We start from the raw sequence: 21,784 nt of genomic DNA on the forward strand, positions 1-21,784 counted from the left end.
AAATCTCAGAGGGGAAAGAAACTGATTATGAGGTGAAAGCAGATGGGTGTTTATACTACAAAGGGAGAGTGTGTATACCAGATGATGGGGAATTGAAGACTAATATTCAAAAAGAAGCACACACCATTATTTATGCTACGCACCCAGGAAGTAAAAAAATGTATAATGATCTGAAGCCTCATTATTGGTAGCCTAGTATGAAGAAGGATATAGCTGACTATGTTACTAAGTGCTTGATATGTCAGCAAGTTAACGCAGAACATCAAGTTCCATCAGGATTGCTACAGCCTATAAGCATACCTGAATGGAAATGGGACCGAGTCACTATGGATTTTGTCAGCGGTCTACCTTTCATCCAGAAGAAGCATGATGTAGTATGGGTGATAGTGGATAGATTGATGAAGTCAGCACATTTTCTGCCAGTTAGGACTGACTACTCATTGGAGAAGTTAGCAGAGTTGTATATCAGTGAGATAGTTAGACTGCATGGAATCTCACTTTCCATCATATCTGATCGAGACCTAAGGTTTACATCAAGATTTTGGAAAAAAGTTATGGGAAGCCTTGGGCACACAACTCCATTTTAGCACAGCTTTTCATCCTCAGATAGATCGACAGTCGGAACAAGTAATTCAGGTAAACTTAAAAGTTAATTAAATTTTTACAAATAAAAAATTGAAATGATAGTAATAATGTGAATTATGTGATAGATCCTTAAAGATATGCTAAGGAGTTATGTCATTGAGTTTGAGGGGAGTTGGGATAGATATCTCCCACTGGCAGAATTCACATATAACAATAGCTACCAAGCTAGCATTCAAATGGCCCCGTATGAAGCACTATATGGGAGGAAGTGTAGAACCCCAGTATGTTGGACTGAATTGGGCGAAGATAAGCTGGTAGGACCAAACCTGGTGAAACGGACTAAGGAACAAGTAAAGTTAATCAAAGCTAATTTGAAGATTGCCTCAGATAGACAAAAATCTTATGCTGATTTGAAAAGAAAAAAAAATAGAGTATGCAGTTGGTATAACGATTGGGCTCTAACCATTAAAGGAATTGTGCGCTTTGACCATAAGCTTCACAGTTTTGTCCCATAAGTGGAATGGAGAACTTCCCAGAAGGTCACCCATCCCAGGATTTCTCTTAAGTGAGCATGCTTAACCCTGGAGTTTGTCCAACTCTCCAGGCCATTTCACCAAAAGACGCCTCTAGTGATTAGTTCCCCCATCGTATATATCATCACTTTTTGAACCCAAGACCATCTCCGTGCTTTACCGATGTGGGATTTACCTAAGGGACCTTTCTCCCCCCTTTTGGGACTCAGCATCCTCGCTGAGGTTCGTCCCACCATCGCTCAAGAGGACATGCGAGCCGCTCTGATACCAATTGTAATGATCAGGCTCCAACCACTAGAGGAATTGTCCGCTTTGGCCATAATGAAGCGCAAAGACAGTTTCATTTAGTTCTTCGCAATAACAAGGATACTACTTTTGAGTATCAGATCCTTAGGTCAAAAGTACCATCTCCATGACCTTCAGGAAGACACTTCAGCTCTTAAGCAAGAGCAGCAAACCCTAACCTATCGATTGAATAACATCAAGTGTAGCCTACTCCACGAAGCCTCTCTCGACCCTACCGGCCTCTTCGCATCTCGCCTTCGCATTCTATTTGGCGAGGAAGATTGAAATGAAAGCTGGGGTTAATTTTCCATGTGAGTTCTTTTCTACCTCTTTTAATGATTTGATAAAAAAAATATCATGTCTATGAGGCCAGCTAAGTGCTTTGTTAAATGATTTTGAATAATTCATACTTTTAGTATGTTTTACAAGTGCTTATAATGTTGTTTTCTGCTTATTTTCCATTAGTGTGGACGAAAATGAATCAATATCAATTGAGATTATTGTTTTAGCTACTCATATATTGTGGTATCAAAGCTGGACTCCCTCTAGTACAGTGTGTGGTGAGAGGATGCACCAGGAGAAAGCTGGTGGGCTTGTCATGACCCAGGGATGGGGTTGGAACGTGCTTGTTCAACCAGCTATGCACTGGGGTGGATTCGTGTCCCACATCAGAAACAGGAAGGAAAGATTTAGGCCATCTATGTGGGAGCCTTCCTTACCTGGTCAGCGCGCTTTTGGGAATGAAACCTCCCAAGGGACAAATTCGTGAGGCCCATAGGCTAAAGCGGACAATACTGACTGGAGATGGATTGGGCTGTTACAGTTGGTGACAAAGTATTTCTCAAAGTCTCACCATGGAAGAAGGTACAGGTTTGGAAGAAAGGGTAAGTTAAGCCCTAGGTTCATTGGCCCATATGAAATCATTGAACGTGTGGGACTAGTGGCCTATCGGCTAGCTTTACCACCAGAACTGGATAAGATCCATAATGTATTCCATGTTTCTATGCTAAGAAGATGCCGCTCAGACCCTTCACATGTCATCTCCATGCAAGAGAATGAAATTAAACCGGACTTGACATATGCAGAAGAACCCATACGGATCCTAGCTCGGGAAGTGAAGGAACTGAGAAAAAAACAAATTCCAGGTGAAAGTACTTTGGAGGCACCATAATATCGAGGAGGCAACTTGGGAAAGTGAAGAAACAATGAGGTAGTAGTTCCCATAACTGTTTGCATCAGGTAAATTTTGAGGACGAAATTTTTATTAAAGGGGAAGAGCTGTAACATCCTCACTTTAGCTAGTCCGTATGTTCTACTGTTCCGATGACCAATGTTGGTTCGGGAAGCTAGAATATTTGGAATTATAATTAGACTAGAGTGAGGAGTCATAAATAAACCAAATAATGATCATAAAAATTAAGGAAAATTTAATTAATCGGTACACACAATTTTAGCTCGTTAAGCCAAATAGAGGGCATTTTGATCATTTCGTCTTTAGAGATGATTGTTGGCCAACTTGTCCAATTAAGTATATAAATTATATGATATCAAATATGAATAAACATTGCTAAAAATGAAATTAAAAGAGCGTAGTAAAGAGAAGAAAAGAAATAAAAATAATATTGCTTTATTAGGTAAGCATGAGGTCATTTAAAATTTTTGGGACAATCAAAATGCAATAAAATTTCTTATAATACATTAAAAAGAAAGAAAAGAGGTTAAAACTCTAGAAAAAGCTAGCAACCACCTTCTTCCTCTTCATGCCGAAACCAACACATCATCTCTCTCCTCCATTACCAAGTCTTCCAAAGCTTAGTTCTTTAGTTTTTCTTCAACCAAATCCTATGTTCCTAACACAAAACTTTAATATTTCCTCTTAGTGAAGCTTTTGGGAGAAAAAAGAAGTAATAAAGAAGAGCTTTTACAAGCTTGGGATTGACTCCATTAAAGGTTAGTGTCCAATCTCCTCCCTCTCTTACTCAATTCATGTTTAAGACCATGAGATAAGTGGAAATTGTAAGAAAAACAGAACAAAATTTATGTGTATTCATCCCTAAAATTCGACAGCTTAGGGATGGTTAGGGTTTCATGAATTTCAGGTCAATTGGACCTTTCTACACTGAGTTATGGCCAAATGACCAAACACTATTCATTTGGTCATTTTGCCCAGGCAGAATGCAGGTCACCTGGATTAGGGCAATTTTTAAGCCAACTTGGTTTGGTGTTCTAGGCATGGTTTCTTCACCAAAGTTGTGCCATTATGTGTCTAGTTTTATGTCCAATTGGCCTTTCACCAATTGAACCTCTACAATTCAAGTTATTGCTGTCCAAACCTGCCGGACTCATGCCCAGCCCTACAGGTCACCAAGGGCAGCCACACCAACTTCATTTCCCACTACATAAACCACTTCATTTCTCATTCACACATAACCAAATGGTTACTAATTGACCATTAAAACTTACTTTCACCATTACATGAACATCTCAATTTTGGGTCCAAACCCTAGCTCTACCATTTCAATTTTTCAAACACATACAATCAATGGATCAATTCATACTCCTAATGATGCATATACAAGTTTAAAGAATTAATTGACACTAACCATTGTTGGAGAGTTTCCCTAGCTTAGAAAACTTCTTGATTTTTCTTTATTTTTACTGTCCATAGCTTCCTCAAGATGCTAGGTTAATTTTTTGTGAAGAAGGCTAGGGTTTTGGAGTGAGATTTGGTTGGAGCTTGGGTGAGCTTTAATGGAGTTTTCCTTCCTCTCTCTCTCTCTCCACGTTTTTTGCTGCCTCAAAGGTTGAAGAAGCAACTGATTTTTCTTTCTTTTTTTTCTGCCCATTAAGTCATTTTAAATAAGTTAATGCCATGTGTCAAAGTTTGACTGGGTGGGAGGATTTTTAATGACATCATAATGATGTCATAATTCCAATTCTTTAATTTTCCTTTCTTTTCTTGTCTACTAAATTTCAATTTAATTTTTAGCAATATTTATTCACATTTTATGTTATAATAATTATTTACTTAACTGGACAAGTCGGCAAAAAATCATCTCTGAAGACGAAATGACCAAAATGCCCTCCGTTTGGCTTAACAGACTAAAATTGTCTGTACCGATTGAAAAAATTTTCTAAGTATTTTCTTGGCATTATAATGTCATAGAAACCTCAATGACCCTTCTCTAGAGTCCCAAAAATTATTTTATAAATTTTCTCTTGAGTCTAGGGCTCCTAGTTGCGAGAACCGCAACTTCCCACTAGGTTACCCATCGCTAGGGCACCAGCTCATTTAACTTGGTTGTGTTTTATTTCTAAAATTTGTCCTAAATTTTTCTTGTTAATATTTGAGTTAATTATGGTTCCTCACTTCAGTTTAAATATTTTTCCGGAAGTTCTAGCTATCCGGACTGACACTGATCACCGGAACAGTAGAATGTATGGAGTTGCTATAGAGAGGGTGTTACATGTCCAGTTAAGTAAATAATTATTATGACACAAAATGTGAATAAATATTGCTAAAAATTAAATTGAAATTAAGTAGACAAGAAAAGGAAAGAAAATGAAATAAATTTGAATTATGACATCATTATGATGTCATTAAACATCCTCCCACCCAATCAAATTTTGACACATCATTATAAGCTACTTAAAATTAAATAAAAGGAGATAAAAATTAAAGAACTAAATAGCTATCTTCAACCTTTGAGGCAGCCAAAAATGTGGAGAGAGAGAGAGAGAGGAAGGAAAACTCCATTAAAGCTTCACCAAGCTTGAGTTCACCACCCAAATCACCCCAAAACCCTAGCTTCCCTTCACAAATATTTACCCTTACACCTAGAGCAAGTCTTGGGCAGTAAAAAGAAAGAGAAAAAGAGGAGTTCTCAAGCTCTGGGAATTAGCTAAATCAAGGTTAGTGTCTAAACTTTTGCTATTTTGATTAAATTCATGTTTAATGGCATGAAGTAAGTAGGAAATGTAAGAAAACATGATAAAAATGTGTGTGTGTGCACTCTAAAAATTTTGGCAGCTAGGGTTAGCTAGGGTTTACTCATGTAATGGTTTATTAACCTTGTAATGGTCAATTAGTGACCATTTGAATGTGTGTGAGAAGGAATTGAAGTGAGTAAGGATGTTGGATTTGAGTTTAGGTGAGCTGCCTTGGCTGACCTGCAGGATTGAGTATGAGTCCAGTAGGTTTGGGCAGCAATAACTGGAGTTGTAGAGGTTCAATTTGTGCAAGGCCAATTGGACATAAAACTAGACACATAATGGCACAATTTTGGTGAGGAAACCTTGCCCAGAAAACCAAACCAAGTTGACCTAAAAATTGCCCTAATCCGGGTGACTTGCATTCTGCCTGGGCAAAATGACCAAATGAATAGTGCTTATTCATTTGGTCATAACTCAGTATAGAAAGTCCAATTGAACTGAAATTTTACCAGAAGAAAGCTGAGAATAGACCTACAACTTTCATGAAGAAAACAAATCCAAATTCTGAACATAACCTAGTTAAATTGCCAACCAAACTTAGGTTACCAAATCTGGCAGAACCAGTTTTGCCCAGAATTTTGGATTCTGTCCAATCCGGCCAGTTATGGTTTTTAGGCCATAACTTGAGCTACAAAAATCCAAATGGAGTGATTCAAAAAAGGAAATGTAACTAGACAAAATAAGGAACAACTTTCATGATGACAACTTTGCCAAATTCCTACTGTAAAAATGACCAATGGAAAAGTAAACACAAGGCTTAAAATCTGAAAATTTTGAACAACTAACATTAAGCTTAGAAATGGTATTGGCAACTAATACCAACAACTTTAGAATGCAAAATGTGGTATGTTGGGAGTACTAGAACAAATGTACCTATTGTCTATGCAAAAGTCAACATTTTAGTTGACTAATGAAATGAATAGTAACACCTAAACTTAAATTTCAAAAATTGTAAAGTTTAAAAGTGTAACATGCCCTAGTACACCTAGCAAGATTGGTTTGGATAGGTTGGCATGCCAACAGAGTTCAGTTAGCAGTACTGCACATGGCATTATGCCATTCTGTGATTTCATGGCTTTTAGCCATTCTGACATTGTGTTGAGATGTGGCCTTGTGCCTAATGTTATTATAGCTTATTAGCTATTCTGTTGCACACCGGGAGACACACATGTGACCGATGATGTGATGGCCCGAGGTACTTGATACCTAGTGCCAGTTTACCCGTTTATCCAATCTAGTCATCCAGTATAGGTTACTTGGGTAACCAAAAATGAAAGTTGATAAATTTAATGAAATAATGAATATAACAAGTACCAAATAAATAAGATTACCAATAATTATTAAAAATTTGTCTGCATGAGACTGTATACACTCACTGCATATTTATTTTTTTTTCTATTAGTTCTTTTTATTTTATTATTGGCTCCACTAAGCATTATTGCTTAGCGCGTTGCTTTTTGCCACGCATAGGTTCTGGAGAGATAAACAGAGAGCCCAGCAGACCACAAACTGGGTGAGGTCACAGATCTGCCTAACGTCAAAGTCACCTCTCATCTACAGTGCATCAGTGGTAGGACCTTTAGGTCCCTATTGAAATTATGTTTTTGCATTTTGTATTAGGTAGTAGTTTGTGATTTGTAAATTATGAACTCATGTAAATAGTAAATTTATGTAATCATATATTGATGTACATATTTTGAAGAATTTTGTTAATTAATATAATTTGAGAATATCTTCATGAAATTTTAGTTCATTTTGAATTTGAATTTGAATGAAATTGTGGATTAATGTTGAGAACTTGAAATGATTGCTAATGTTGAGACCATGTTGATGGTTATTGGAGTTTGAGAATGATTGGAAATGATTATTGGAAGTATTTTTCATAGGTTCCGAAGAACTGTTTTCTCCATTTTTAGCCGGTACTTTGCCGGATTTTCTATAAAATTTTCGGAACCTCAAATAAATTATAATTTCAATAAATGACTTAAATAAATTATATTTCATAAATTGTCCTTCATAACTATGAAAAAAATAAATTAGGAAGAATAAAAAAATGATTGAATTAAAATAGGGTGTTTCGATACACTGCATGGCATATCTTGCTCGGTTACACTATAGACGGGTAAGGGGTGTGACACTTGGAGACTTGAACAAAATTAAGGTTTGCTCATGTAATGGTATATGAACTTTGTAATGGTCAATTAGTGACCATTTGACTATATGTGAGGAGAAATTGAAGTCATTTAGGACAATGGAATTATGGTTAGGCATACTGCTCTTGGTGACCTATAGGACTAGGTGTGAGTCCAACAGGTTTGGGCAGCTATAGCTGGAGTTGTGTAGGTTCAATTAGTGCAAAGCCAATTGGACATGAAACTAAACACATAATGGCACAACTTTGGTGAAGAAACCCTGCCCAGAAAACCAAACCAAGTTGACTTAAAAACTACCCTAATCTAGGTGACCAACATGTTGTCTGTGGAAAATGACTAAATGAACAGTGTTTGTTCAAATGGTCATAACTCAGTGTAGAAAAGATTAATTGACCTGAATTTTTATCTGTAAAAAGCTGAGACATAGCCCTACAACTTTCATGGAGAAAACAAATCCAAATTTTGACCATAACATACCCAAAAACTGACCTGTATTCAGTGTACAAAAATTTCAAAATTGATTCTGTCCATAAATTCTGGAAAAATTGTAATCCAACCAGCTATGGTTTTTAGCCCATAACTTGAGTTACAAAACTCCAAATAGAGTGACTCAAAAAAATAAATGTAACTAAATACAATAAGGAACAATTTTAATGAAGAACATTTGCTCAAATTCTCACTGTAGAATGGCCTAATGGAACAGTGAACTTTAGCACTCAAAACTGAAATTTCTGAATTATTATTCATTGGTTTTAAGGATTGTTTGGCAATTAATGCCAACACTTTTATAAACCAAAATGTGGTATCTTGGTGAACTTAGGTTCAATAAACTTATTATAAATTAAAAATTCAACCTTTGAGTGAAATTAGTTAATTGAATAGTGAATTCTTCATTATAAAAATAAATAATTGAATCATTAACTATGTAAAATGCCCTAGTATGCCTAGAATGATTAGTTTGGATAGGTTGGCATGCCAATAGGGTTCAGTTAGCAGTACTACATATGGCATTATGCCATTCTGGGATTTTATGGCTTTTAGCCATTCTGATATCAGTGTGATACTTGGCCTTGTGCTCAATGTTTACTACAGTTTATTAGTTGTTCTGTTGCACATCGGGAGACACAATGTGACTGATGGTGTGATGGCTCGAGGTACTTGGTAACCAGTGCTAGTTTACTCGTTTATCCAGTCCAGTCGACTAGTATAGGTTACTCAGACAATCAAAATAAATCTTGCTAAATTTTAATCACATAATACTATAATAATTGCCAGGAACTTAGTCTACATAAAATGTCAGTATACATTCTGCATATCTATATTATTCTAGCTATTTTATTTTATATTGGCACCACTACGCATAATTGTTTAGCGCGTCGCTTTTGCCACGTGCAGGTACTAGAGACATAGCTGGGGAGTCCAGCAGACCTCAGACAAAGTGATTAGTCAGATCTGCACAGAGTCCAGAGTCACCTCATATCTGCAGTGCACTTGGTAGGATATTAGGATTTTGGGTTGTATTTTGTACTTTGTATTTTGTACTAGTTTTTTATTGTAATTACAAACTCATGAAATCATAAGATAATGTAAATATATGAAAATTTATGTTATTGTAATTATCAGTATATTTTGTTGAAAAATAAAATGTTGAGGAGTTATTCAGGAAATTAATTCAAATTGTGATGTGAACAAAATTTTGAAAATTGTGATGAGAATTGGAGATTGAGTTGATATGTATGTATATTGGAGTTCTAGATCTGAAAACTATATTGGAAGTGTTTTTAACAGGTTCAGAAGAACTGTTTTTCCAATTTATAGCCGGCACTCTGCCGGATTTTCTATAGAAATTTATGGAAAATTCAGATAAATCAAAGTTGTAAATAAATGATAAAAATGGTAAAATTTAGCACTTGGTGAATAATAAATAAATTAAGAAGGATAACTTGTTATGAAATAAGATATGGTTTTTCGGCATACTATGTGGCATATATTGCTTGGCTACACTGTAGACGGGTAAGGGGTATCATATCGAGTGGGGTTGTTACATTTATTGGTATCAGAGCACGGTTTAGGCGTTCCTAGGCATAGATAGATAGAAAGAAATAGTGTTCATAACATGTATTGCATTCATATGAGTTGAGGTGACACTAATGCAGATTTTTTTTCTCTAGTAAGGTGAAGAAATAAGGAAGTAGTAGCTCCTCGACTATTTACACCAGGTAAATTTTGAGGATGAAAATTAAATTGGAGGGGAAGAGTTATAACACTCTCACTGTAGTAATTCCGTACACTCTACTTGTTTCGATGACCGGTGTCTGTCCGGATAGCTAAAACGTCTGGAAAAATATTTAGACTAGAGTGAGGAGTCATAAATAACTCAAATAATAATAATAAAAATTTAGAAAAAATTTTAGAAATAAAATACAACCAAGTTAAACGAGCCGATGCCCTAGAGATGGGTAACCTAGTGGGAAGTTGCGATTTTCTTAGCTAGAAGCCCTAAACCCGAGAGGAAATTCATAAAATAATTTTTGGGACTTTAGGAAAGAGTCATTGAGGTTTTGATGGCATTAGAATACTAAGAAAATATTTAGAAAAAATTTTCGATCAGTACAGACGATTTTGGCTCAATAAGCCAAACGGAGGGCATTTTGGTCATTTTGTCTTCAGAGATGATTTTTGGCTAACTTGTCCAGTTAAGTAAATAATTATTATGACATAAAATATTAATAAAAATTGCTAAAAATTTAATTAAAAATGATTAGAAAAGAAAGAAAAAGAAAATGTAACACCCCTATGTTCGGTAGTGCGTTCTCTTATTAGGTGACCGGTCTATCCATCAGGACGACTAGAATGCCTAGAACTACACTTAGATATGGGTGAGGAGACATAAAATAATGAAATACAAGAAAAGAAAATACAAGAAAAACAAAGGAAAAATAATAGCAATGAAATGTAACCAAGTTAAACGAGCCGAGAACCATAGCGATGGGTGACCACACCGAGAAGTTGCGGCGTAGACCGTTGACTAGCCCTGGACCGCAAGGAACCCTGGAAAATATTTTTAGGACTTAAATAAACATCTATTGAAGTATAAATGTCATTAGAAATATCAAAGAAAAATTAAATAATTGGTACAAAGAAAAACAAAAAATCGAGAAATAGACAAAAATCGGTGGTACTGAAAAATCGAAAATATAACCCGAAGTGGGGCATTTTGGTTATTTGACACCTAGGTTGCCTTTTGACCTCAATGTCCATTAAAAATAAATGATATTACACTTAGAAATGCCATGAAAAAAATTAAACGGTGATACATTATGTAAATAGTGAAAGAATTGAGCTAAATGTTAATATTGTGGTACAAACCAGAATTGGCATGGAAGAGTGAACTTGGTAAATATAGGATGTGTAATTGGTAAAGGATGAACAATGTGCAATATGTAACACCCCTAAGCTCGGTAGTGCGTTCTACTGTTCCAGTGACCAGTGTTGTCCGGAAAGCTAGGATGCCTAGAACTACACTTCGATATGAGTGAGGAGACATAAAATAATAAAATACAAGAAAAGAAAATACAAGAAAAACAAAGGAAAAATAATAGCAAAGAAATGTAGCCAAGTTAAGCGAGCCGAGAACCCTAGCGATGAGTGACCGCACCGGGAAGTCGCGGCGTGGACTGTTGACTAGCCCTGGACCACGGGGAACCCTGGAAAATATTTTTAGGACTTAAATAAATGTCTATTGAAGTATAAATGCCATTAGAAATATCAAAGAAAAATTAATTAATTAGTACAAAGAAAAGTGAGAAATCGAAAAACGGACAAAACCCGGTGTTACCGAAAAATCGGGAATGCAACCCGAACAAGGGCATTGTGGTCATTTGACACCCCGAGTTGTCTTTTGACCTAAATTTCCATTAAAAATAAATGATATTACACTTGGAAAATGTCATGAAAAATTAAATTAGTGGTACCTAATGTAAATAGCAAAAATGGGAAGCTTAATGTTGGAAAATGAAATCTTATATTAAACTAATATTTAATTTAAGCTTAGTGCTCCACTCACCCATCAAAGTGGACCACTAACTCATCATCTTGGGCAGAATACACATCTTCATCTTCAACCTTAGAACCAGCAGAAATTTGCTCCCAAAAAACTCCATTGACTCATCGTTTGAAGCTCCATGCATGTGAGATTCAAGCTCCTTTCTTGGCACTTTCCTTCATTAAAGATTGTCCGTACACCTTAGGCAATAGATATGCAACAAGAAGACCAAGTTTTAGAGAGATTTTGAAGAGTTTCCAAAGTGGTAAGTTTGTGTTTTTGGGTTATGGCTTCATTAAAGTTAGTAAGAATGTTATGGGTACTTGAATTATGGAGAGATTTTTGAGGTTTGATGTTTAAAGGGAGAGGTGCATTTTTGGCAGCCATGGAAACTCCTTGAGGGCAGTTTATTCTTGCTTGTAAATGGTAGATTAAAGGGTTGATTAAATGTTTATGTATGTAGGAATTAATTTGGGTGATGTATACTTAGTATATGTGAATGTGTACTTGAATTTGGAAGCTTGGAAATTAATGGACTGTAATGTATGAATCGCAGCCTGGTTTGGTGAACCATAAAGATTTTATTTCATGTTTGGTTTATGGAATATTAATGTTGAATTGTGATAGTTTTTATGGTAGCTTGGGTATATGTATGATGGTGTGAGGTTGGACATGTAAATGAGCTAGGTTAGGTGATTGAATTGTTGTAATTTGAGTTTGAAAAATTCTGTACTAAATGGTGCATGTTGAGTGTGATTATAAGCTGCCAAAATGACCAATAATATGTTGTGAAATGTATTTAGGTTAGGGTACAAACCAGAATTGGCATGAATATATAGTTTGGTAAGTGTTGAAAGTATCCTTTGATGAGTAATGAACAAATGCAATAGGGCAGTTTATGTTATGGGCCTAGAACCTTAAGTGTGTGGCTCCAATTGGTATGAGACCAATTGGAGGTGAAACTAGGCACAAAATGTGCCAACTTTCATGAAGGAAGCTTACCAAAATTCTACTTGTAAGGTAACATAAAAAGTGACCAAATCCGGATTAGTGCATTTAAGGCCTGAAAATTGACCATTTGGGCAGCAGTTAGTATTTTGGCCATAACTCACTCAAAACAGGTCCAATTGACCTGAAATTTTGACCATAAATAGTTAAGACCTATATCTACAAGTCTTATGAAGACACCAAAGCCCAGAAATGACCATAAGCAAGTCAAAAAGCTTGCACAAGTTCGGGTCCAAAAACTGGCCAAACCAAAATTGACCTAAAATAACCTAAAGTGACCAATTTTGGCACATTCTGACCAGCAATAGTAAAATGACCATAACTTGGTCTTGTAACACCCCTAAGTTCGGTAGTGCGTTCTACTGTTCTAGTGACCAGTGTTGTCCGGACAGCTAGGATGCCTAGAACTACACTTAGATATGAGTGAGGAGACATAAAATAATGAAATACAAGAAAAGAAAATATAAGAAAAACAAAGAAAAAATAATAGCAAATAAATGTAACCAAGTTAAACGAGCCGAGAACCCTAGCGATGGGTGACCGTACCAGGAAGTCGTGGCGTGGACCGTTGACTAGCCCTGGACCGCGGGAAACCCTGAAAAATATTTCTTAGGACTTAAGTAGACACCTATTGAAGTATAAATACCATTAGAAATATCAAAGAAAAATTAATTAATTAGTACAAAGAAAAGTGAGAAATCGAAAAATAGACAAAACCCTGTGTTACCGAAAAATCAGGAATGCAACCCGAACAGGGGCATTGTGGTCATTTGACACCTAGAGTTGTCTTTTGACCTTAATGTCCATTAAAAATACATGATATTATACTTGAAAAATGTCATGAAAAATTAAATTTGTGGTACATTAATTACATAGCAAAAGTAAGGGGTTAAATGTGGGAATTTGGGAATTTAAGATTAAATAAATATTAAACTTCACTTAGTGGTCCACTAACTCCCTTAAGTGGACCATTAACCTTCATTTTGGACAGAAATAATCCATCTTCTTCAACCTCCCAAAGTCCAGCCGAAATGCTCTTGAAAGAATCCTCCATGGCCAAAGCTTCCAAGCTCCATGGAAGCTCCATTCTCTCATCTCCAAGCCATTTTTCCACTTGATTCCTCCTCTAAAGTTGTTCTACACCACTTGGGCAGTAGATAGGCAGCAAGAAGATCAAGTTTTGGTGAAGTTTTAAAGAGTTTCAAAAGTGGTAAGTAGGTATTTTTGATGCTTGCTTCATTAAAGTTTGTGATGAGGTTTTGGGTACTTGAATTGTGGAAAGAATTTTGGAGTTTGATGTTCTAAGGGAGATGTTTATTTTTGGTAGCCATGGAAACTCCTTGAGGATAGTTTATTCTTGCTTGTAAATGGTAGATTAAAGGGTTGATTAAATGTTTATGTGTATAGGAATTAATTTGGTGATGTGTACTTAGTATATGTGAATGTGTACTTGAATTTGGAAGCTTGGAAATTAATGGACTGTAATGTATGAATCGACAGCTTGGTTTGGTAACCATAAAGATGTTATTTCATGTTTGGTTTATGGAATATTAATGTTGAATTGTGGTACTTGTTTGGCAGCTTATGTATATGTATGATGGTGTGAGATTGGACATGTAAATGCGCTAGGTTAGGTGATTGAATTGTTGTAATTTGAGCTTGAAAAATTCTATACTATATGGTGCATATTGTGTGTGATTATAAGCTGCCAAAATGACCAGTAATATGTTGTGAATTGTGTTTAGGTTATGGTATAAACCAGAATTGGCATGAATGTTTAGTTTGGTAAATGTTAAAAGTGTCCTTTGATGAGTAATAAATAAAATGCAATAGGGCAGTTTATGTTATGGGCCTAGAACCTTAAATGTGTGGCTCCAATTGGTATGAGACCAATTGGAGGTGAAACTAGGCACAAAATGTGCCAACTTTCATGAAGGAAGCTTACCAAAATTTTGCTTGTAAGGTAACTTGAAAAGTGACCAAATCCGGATTAGTGCATTTAAGGCCTGAAAATTAACCATTTGGGCAGCAGTTAGTATTTTGGCTATAACTCACTCAAAACAGTCCAATTGACCTGAAATTTTGACCATGAATAGCTAAGACATATATCTACAAGTCTTATGAAGACACCAAAGCCCATAAATGACCATAAGCAAGTCAAAAAGCTTGCACAAGTTCGGGTCCAAAAACTGGCCGAACCTAAAATGACCTAAAATGACCTAAAGTGACCAATTTTGATACATTCTGACCAGCAATAGTAAAATGACCATAACTTGGTCTAGTAAACTCAGAATGACCTGAAATTTTGCCCCGCGTGCAATAAGACATAGATCTATAAGTTTGTAGTTTTGACCGAAACCCGAAAGCCGAGGGAACTAGGTTATCCGGCTAGGTCAAATTAGTATACCGGGATCTGACAAATTGCAATAAAACGCAATATAAATGGAAATGAATTCGGTAACATGTACCAATACTAAAAGGCTACAAATGTGACATATTGGTAACATTAAAACTTAATTCACCTAGACTGCATCGAGGGTTGACATCTTAGGCTGACTAAGAAAATAATAGAATTCGATAAATTGATTATTGAACCTTATTCTTAGAGACTGTTTAAATGAGTACTAAAACACTTCAAAATTGTGTTTCTCAGTCAGCAAAGACTCAGGGAAGGGGAAGGAAACACTGAGTCAGAGCCAAGAGACAATTATCAGAGGTTTGTGCACAACTAGTTTTTAACTGATTTTGTTTTGAATATTTCATATGATTAAATGACATATTTTTCTTATGTATTATGTTTAACAAGCATTGGATTTAATTCAATAATTATTGAAATTGTTATAGTATGTATGAATATAGCTTTGTGAAATGGTATTTCCACAAGTATTAAGCATTGTTATGGATTGAATAAATTATGTTTTGGAAAATTGTGATAGAACATGTTTTGAATTGTGTTGATAATTTTCATGGAAAAATGAAAATTTATGATTTGAATTGTGATGAGCATAAAAATTATTGGATATTGGAATTGAATTTGAATCGAATTATATTGTGATTTATGCTCACTAAAAGGATTGTGATATTGTTTTATATCTCACTATAGATGCTTGACTAGGTTATTACCCGTCTCTCTCATTTGTTGAGAAGACAATGGAGTTAGTTGTGTTTTGATTACCATGGTATGTGCACAGGCTTAGATTTTCCTCTGAGTTGAGGTTAGATCTAAGTTTTTTTTTATCGTTATGGCCCTTGCGGAAGATTCATTATTGTGATGTGTACTGTGCACGATGATTCGATCTCCCCAACCATAGGGAGTTAGAATCACTTTGAATATGGCCCTTTCGGATTAGTCTTGCATAGTTAGTGAGATAAAGAATGATTTTTGAGATACAGCATGATTTTTGAGATAAAGAATGATTTTTGAGATACAGCATGATTTTTGAGATACAGCATGATTTTTGGAGATACAGCATGATTTTTGAGATACAGTATGGTTTTTGAGATATAACATTATTTTTGAGATACAACATGGTTTTTGAGATACAGAATGTTTTTTAATAGTAAAGAATTGTGATTTCAGTTATGATTTATGTATAATTGATTTTGTTGGAACTACCTTAAATGGTTAGTCATGATTTGATAAATTGAATTTCGTGATCAAAGTCATTTCATACAAATGATTTGCATTATTGGCAATGAATATTTTGAGTTTTGGAATTTGACGAGTATTAAGATTTCCAAATTATTTTCTGTAAATTTTGTCAATGTATATTGTACTATGTTTTAAATTATAGTTGTGCAGCACTGAGTTCACCACTCAGCGATAGCTTTGTATGCTGTCGCAGGTAAGAAGAGCATAGAGCAGTGAGTAAGTTTCTTTGAAAACACATTCAGATCAGCTCCAGGTATATCATAGGTATACCCATGTACATAGGTTTTGATGTATGCATGTAATAATATGTATATAAATTATTTGAGCAGTTGTAAAAAAACACTTGTAAAATATTTTGGTATGTAATTAAATGTAAATTATTGTAAAGGTAAATCTGGGATTTCATTTATCTGAATAGTTTTGTAATACTAATTTTGAGTCTTGAAATCAATGAAATGTTTCTTTTATGAGAAGATTGATTTAATTGTTGAGATTTAAATTATGGGTTCAAATGAAGTTATTGAAGTTGTATTTGAGAAAACATATTGGGAGTGTGTTCTTTGCAGGTTTTGAAGAACTGTTTTCTCAAAATACAACCGATAATTTGCCAAAATTTTGAAAAAAATTTTATAACACCAGATTTTAATCGATGATTTAAATTTCATGAAAATTGTTTTAAAATCCCTTGTAGTATATTTAATGGATTATCTATAGGGAAGTACGGTAATTCATTAGGTGTACCACGGGATCATGTTACATCTTACAGGGGAGTAGGGTGTGACATGTTTAATGGTATCAGAGCAATGGTTTTAAAGTAAATTTCGAACTATGAATTTGAAATCTTTTTGTCGGTAACTATAACTGCTCAAATGTTTGATACATATAGTACATTTACATCATAAATATGAACTAATAGAGAGGGATCTCCTTATGTTTGTTGTACAGGAATAAAAAATCTTGTGAAAAGATATGGAAGAGAAGAATGAGACAATAGAACAGTCCGTGATGGCAGAAGTACAAGTTGAGGCCCCAACTCCACAAAGTGTCGAAGGCCTGACTGTACCAGTTTTACCAGTACAAATTACTGCACAAATGGCCTAGCAAATGGCCACTTTCTTCCAACAAATGGCAGATAATCTGTTAGCCCAAGCTCAAGTACAGACCCAACCCCCATAAGGGCAGTGTGAAATAGAGAAGAGGGAGAAATCTACAGGTCAGAACTCGAGCAGTAATTTGGGGAAGAGAAAAGAATTTGAGGAACCCCAAGCTCAGAGATATGATAGAGGCGGATCATTAGGGCAGAGAACACCAAGATCTAGTCGTTGAACAACCAGAAGTTCATATTCTGCCCATTTCTGCCATGTTTGTGGTAAGCTACATGGAGGTATTTGTCGAAGGGCCTCTGGAGCCTGCTACAATTGTGGAAAGCTTGTACACTTTTTTAGAAATTGTACTAGACCAACTCGATTTGCTCTCCGGAGTTCACAGACCGTCAGTCAGAGTCGAGATAGAAATAGAGTTGGTACTCTTCACCACTATAACACAGTGAATCAACCTGAATATAGTAGCGCACCAGTCAGAGCATCCACTAAGCGCCAAGGAGAAAGAGCAGAAACTTCGGATGTAGCTGCTGGTAAGTTCTTAATTTTTGAAAGAAATAATGAGTTATTATTTGATCCCAGCACTACTTATTTATATGTTAGTGTTAGAATTCTATGTTTTATTGCTATTCCTTTACAGGGGAATAAATTTTGATGCGTCAGTGACTAGTCTTTTAGGATCATAACTACAATAACAAGTATGATTGACATTAATTTGGAAGAATTGTTAGCTAAAAGTATTTTCTAACATACCATAAATTATAAAGCTAATTGGCGAGCCTACTTAATGTAAGGCAAGAGGACCTAAAAGTAAGTTACAGTAATAGAATTGCTCTTTATGAGGGCAAAGATGTTACTGTTAGTAATTATTAATGGATATTGTAATCAGAATCGGTTTAGGATATTAGTGGATTCGAGAAAGATAAGATGTTAGAAAACCTAGTCCATGAGGTTATAATGTAGTGACTATGCAATGTTCTCGATGTTTGTATTGTAAGCTCCAGATTATAGTACCGACACGGGATTATTGTGTAGAGCTACGTGCTTCCTCGTGATACAATAAATTAAGAATATTTGTAAGTAATCTATAAATTGATACAGTTGCGCCCGAATAGAGCACTATTACGGGAAATAAATGTGAAAATTCTAGTAAGAAATTTAAAACTTTAGAACTAGCCTATCAAACGACTACAATTGTAAGGTAGCTAGAGTCAGTGACTCGGTTACATTAATGTGAATTACCTGTACCACAGTAATTGTTATAAGCTTAGAGATATCACTACGACTTGTCATCCTCAGAAGGATGGATAGTCGAAACAAGTGATTCAAGTAAATTTTGAAACTCATTGAGTTTCTATTAATAATGAAATGAAATGATAATAATAACCCGTAATATGCGATAAGCCCTCAAGAATATACTGAGAACTTGTGTTGTTGAATCCGAGGGGAGATGGGACAAATACATCCCACTAACAGAATTTGTATAGATTAATAAGTGTCAAGCTAGCATACAAGTGGCACCCTATGAAACATTGTAAGGGAACAGATAACTATGGATTTTTTTATGAGACTTCCGAGGACACAGAATAGTCATGATGCAGTTTGAGTTATAGTTGATAGACTAACTAAGTCTGCTCACTTTTTGCCGGTCCGGATGGACTATAGCCTGGGAAGATTGGCCAGATTGTACATAAATGAGATTATAAAACTGCATGGAGTGCCAGTATTGATTGTATCAGACAGAGATCCTAGGTTCACTTCTAGATTCTGGGTAGTCTTCAGAGAGCCCTAGGAACTAGATTGACTTCAGCACAACATTCCACCCACAGATAGATGGCCAGTCTGAGAGGGTAATTCAGATATTGGAGAATATGCTACGGGCTTGTGTGATTGAGTTTGAAGGTAGTTGGGATACACACTTGCCTTTGATTGAGTTTGCTTATAACAACAGCTACCAATCAAGCATTGGGATGCTTCCATATGAAGCTTTGTATGGCAGGAAGTACAGAACTCCCCTATGTTGGGATGAAGTAGGTGAAATGAAGATGATTGGGCCAGAAATTGTTCAGCAGACAGAGGAAAAGATCAGATTGATCAGAGATAGACTCAAGGCTACATCAGACCATCAAAAGTCCTATGTTGGTCTGAAGAGAAGAGATATTGAATATGTAGTGGGTGATAAGGTATTCCTCAAAGTTTCTCCTTGGAAGAGAATTATGAGATTTGGCAGAAAGGGGAAACTAAGTCCTCGTTTCATCGGACCATATGAGATTCTGGAAAGAGTGGGTCATTTGGCATATCAGTTGGCATTAACTCCGGAGTTAGCAAGGATACACAGTGTCTTTCATGTGTCCATGTTAAGGAGGTACAGATCTGACCCATCTCATGTACTATCAGTTGAAGAGATTGAGGTAAATCCAGACCTCTCATATGAGGAAGAACCCATAGAAATTCTGGCTTATGAGGTGAAGCAGCTAAGGAACAAACATATACACCTGGTTAAAGTGCTGTGGAACCATCATTCAGGCTAGGAAGCTACTTGGGAACGTGAAAAGGATATGAGGAGATAGCACCCACAGCTGTTCAGAGACTAATGCCAGGTAAAATTTCGAGACGAAATTTTTTTTAAGGGGGGGAGAATTGTAACACCCCTAAGTTCGGTAGTGCGTTCTACTGTTCCAGTGACCAGTGTTGTCCGGACAGCTAGGATGCCTAGAACTACACTTAGATATGAGTGAGGAGACATAAAATAATGAAATACAGGAAAAGAAAATATAAGAAAAACAAAGAAAAAATAATAGCAAATAAATGTAACCAAGTTAAACGAGCTGAGAACCCAAGCGATGGGTGATCGCGCCGGGAAGTCGCGGAGTGGACTGTTGACTAGCCTTGGACCGTGGGGAACCCTGAAAAATATTTTTTAGGACTTAAGTAAACACCTATTGAAGTATAAATACTATTAGAAATATCAAAGAAAAATTAATTAATTAGTACAAAGAAAAGTGAGAAATCGAAAAATGGACAAAACCCAGTGTTACCGAAAAATCGGGAACGCAACCCGAACAGGGGCATTGTGGTCATTTGACACCTAGAGTTATCTTTTGACCTTAATGTCCATTAAAATACATGATATTACACTTAGAAAATGTCATGAAAAATTAAATTGGTGGTACATTAATTAAATAGCAAAAGTAAGGGGTTAAATGTGGGAATTTTAGAATTTAAGATTAAATAAATATTAAACTTCACTTAGTGGTCCACTAACTCCCTTAAGTGGACCATTAACCTTCATTTTGGACAGAAATAATCCATCTTCTTCAACCTCCCAAAGTCCAGCCGAAATGCTCTTGAAAGAATCCTCCATGGCCAAAGCTTCCAAGCTCCATGCAAGCTCCATTCTCTCATCTCCAAGCCATTTTTCCACTTGATTCCTTCAATAAAGTTGTTCTACACCACTTGGGCAGTAGATAGGCAGCAAGAAGATCAAGTTTTGGTGAAGTTTTAAAGAGTTTCAAAAGTGGTAAGTAGGTATTTTTTTTTATCCTTGCTTCATTAAATTTTGTGAGGAGGTTTTGGGTACTTGAATTGTGGAAAGAATTTTGGAGTTTGATGTTCTAAGGGAGATGTTTATTTTTAGCAGCCATGGAAACTCCTTGAGGACAGTTTATTCTTGCTTGTAAATGGTAGATTAAAGGGTTGATTAAATGTTTATGTGTGTAGGAATTAATTTGGGTGATGTATACTTAGTATATGTGAATGTGTACTTGAATTTGGAAGCTTGGAAATTAATGGACTGTAATGTATGAATCGGCAGCTTGGTTTGGTGAACCATAAAGATGTTATTTCATGTTTGGTTTATGGAATATTAATGTTGAATTGTGGTACTTATTGTGGCAGCTTGTGTATATGTATGATGGTGTGAGGTTGGACATGTAAATGAGCTAGGTTAGGTGATTGAATTATTGTAATTTGAGCTTGAAAAATTTTGTACTATATGGTGCATATTGAGTGTGATTAAAAGCTGCCAAAATGACCAAAAATATGTTGTGAATTGTGTTTAGGTTATGGCACAAACCAGAATTGGCATGAATGTTTAGTTTGGTAAATGTTAAAAGTGTCCTTTGATGAGTAATGAATAAAATGCAATAGGGCAGTTTATGTTATGGGCCTAGAACCTTAAGTGTGTGGCTCCAATTTGTATGAGACCAATTGGAGGTGAAACTAGGCACAAAATTTGCCAACTTTCATGAAGGAAGCTTATCAAAATTCTGCTTGTAAGGTAACTTGAAAAGTGACCAAATCCAGATTAGTGCATTTAACGCCTGAAAATTGACCATTTGGGCAGCAGTTAGTATTTTGGCCATAACTCACTCAAAACAGTTCCAATTGACCTAAAATTTTGACCATGAATAGTTAAGACATATATCTAC

Source organism: Hevea brasiliensis, chromosome 8 (genome assembly GCF_030052815.1).
Source record: "Hevea brasiliensis isolate MT/VB/25A 57/8 chromosome 8, ASM3005281v1, whole genome shotgun sequence".
In the NCBI taxonomy this organism is placed as follows: Eukaryota; Viridiplantae; Streptophyta; class Magnoliopsida; order Malpighiales; family Euphorbiaceae; genus Hevea; species Hevea brasiliensis.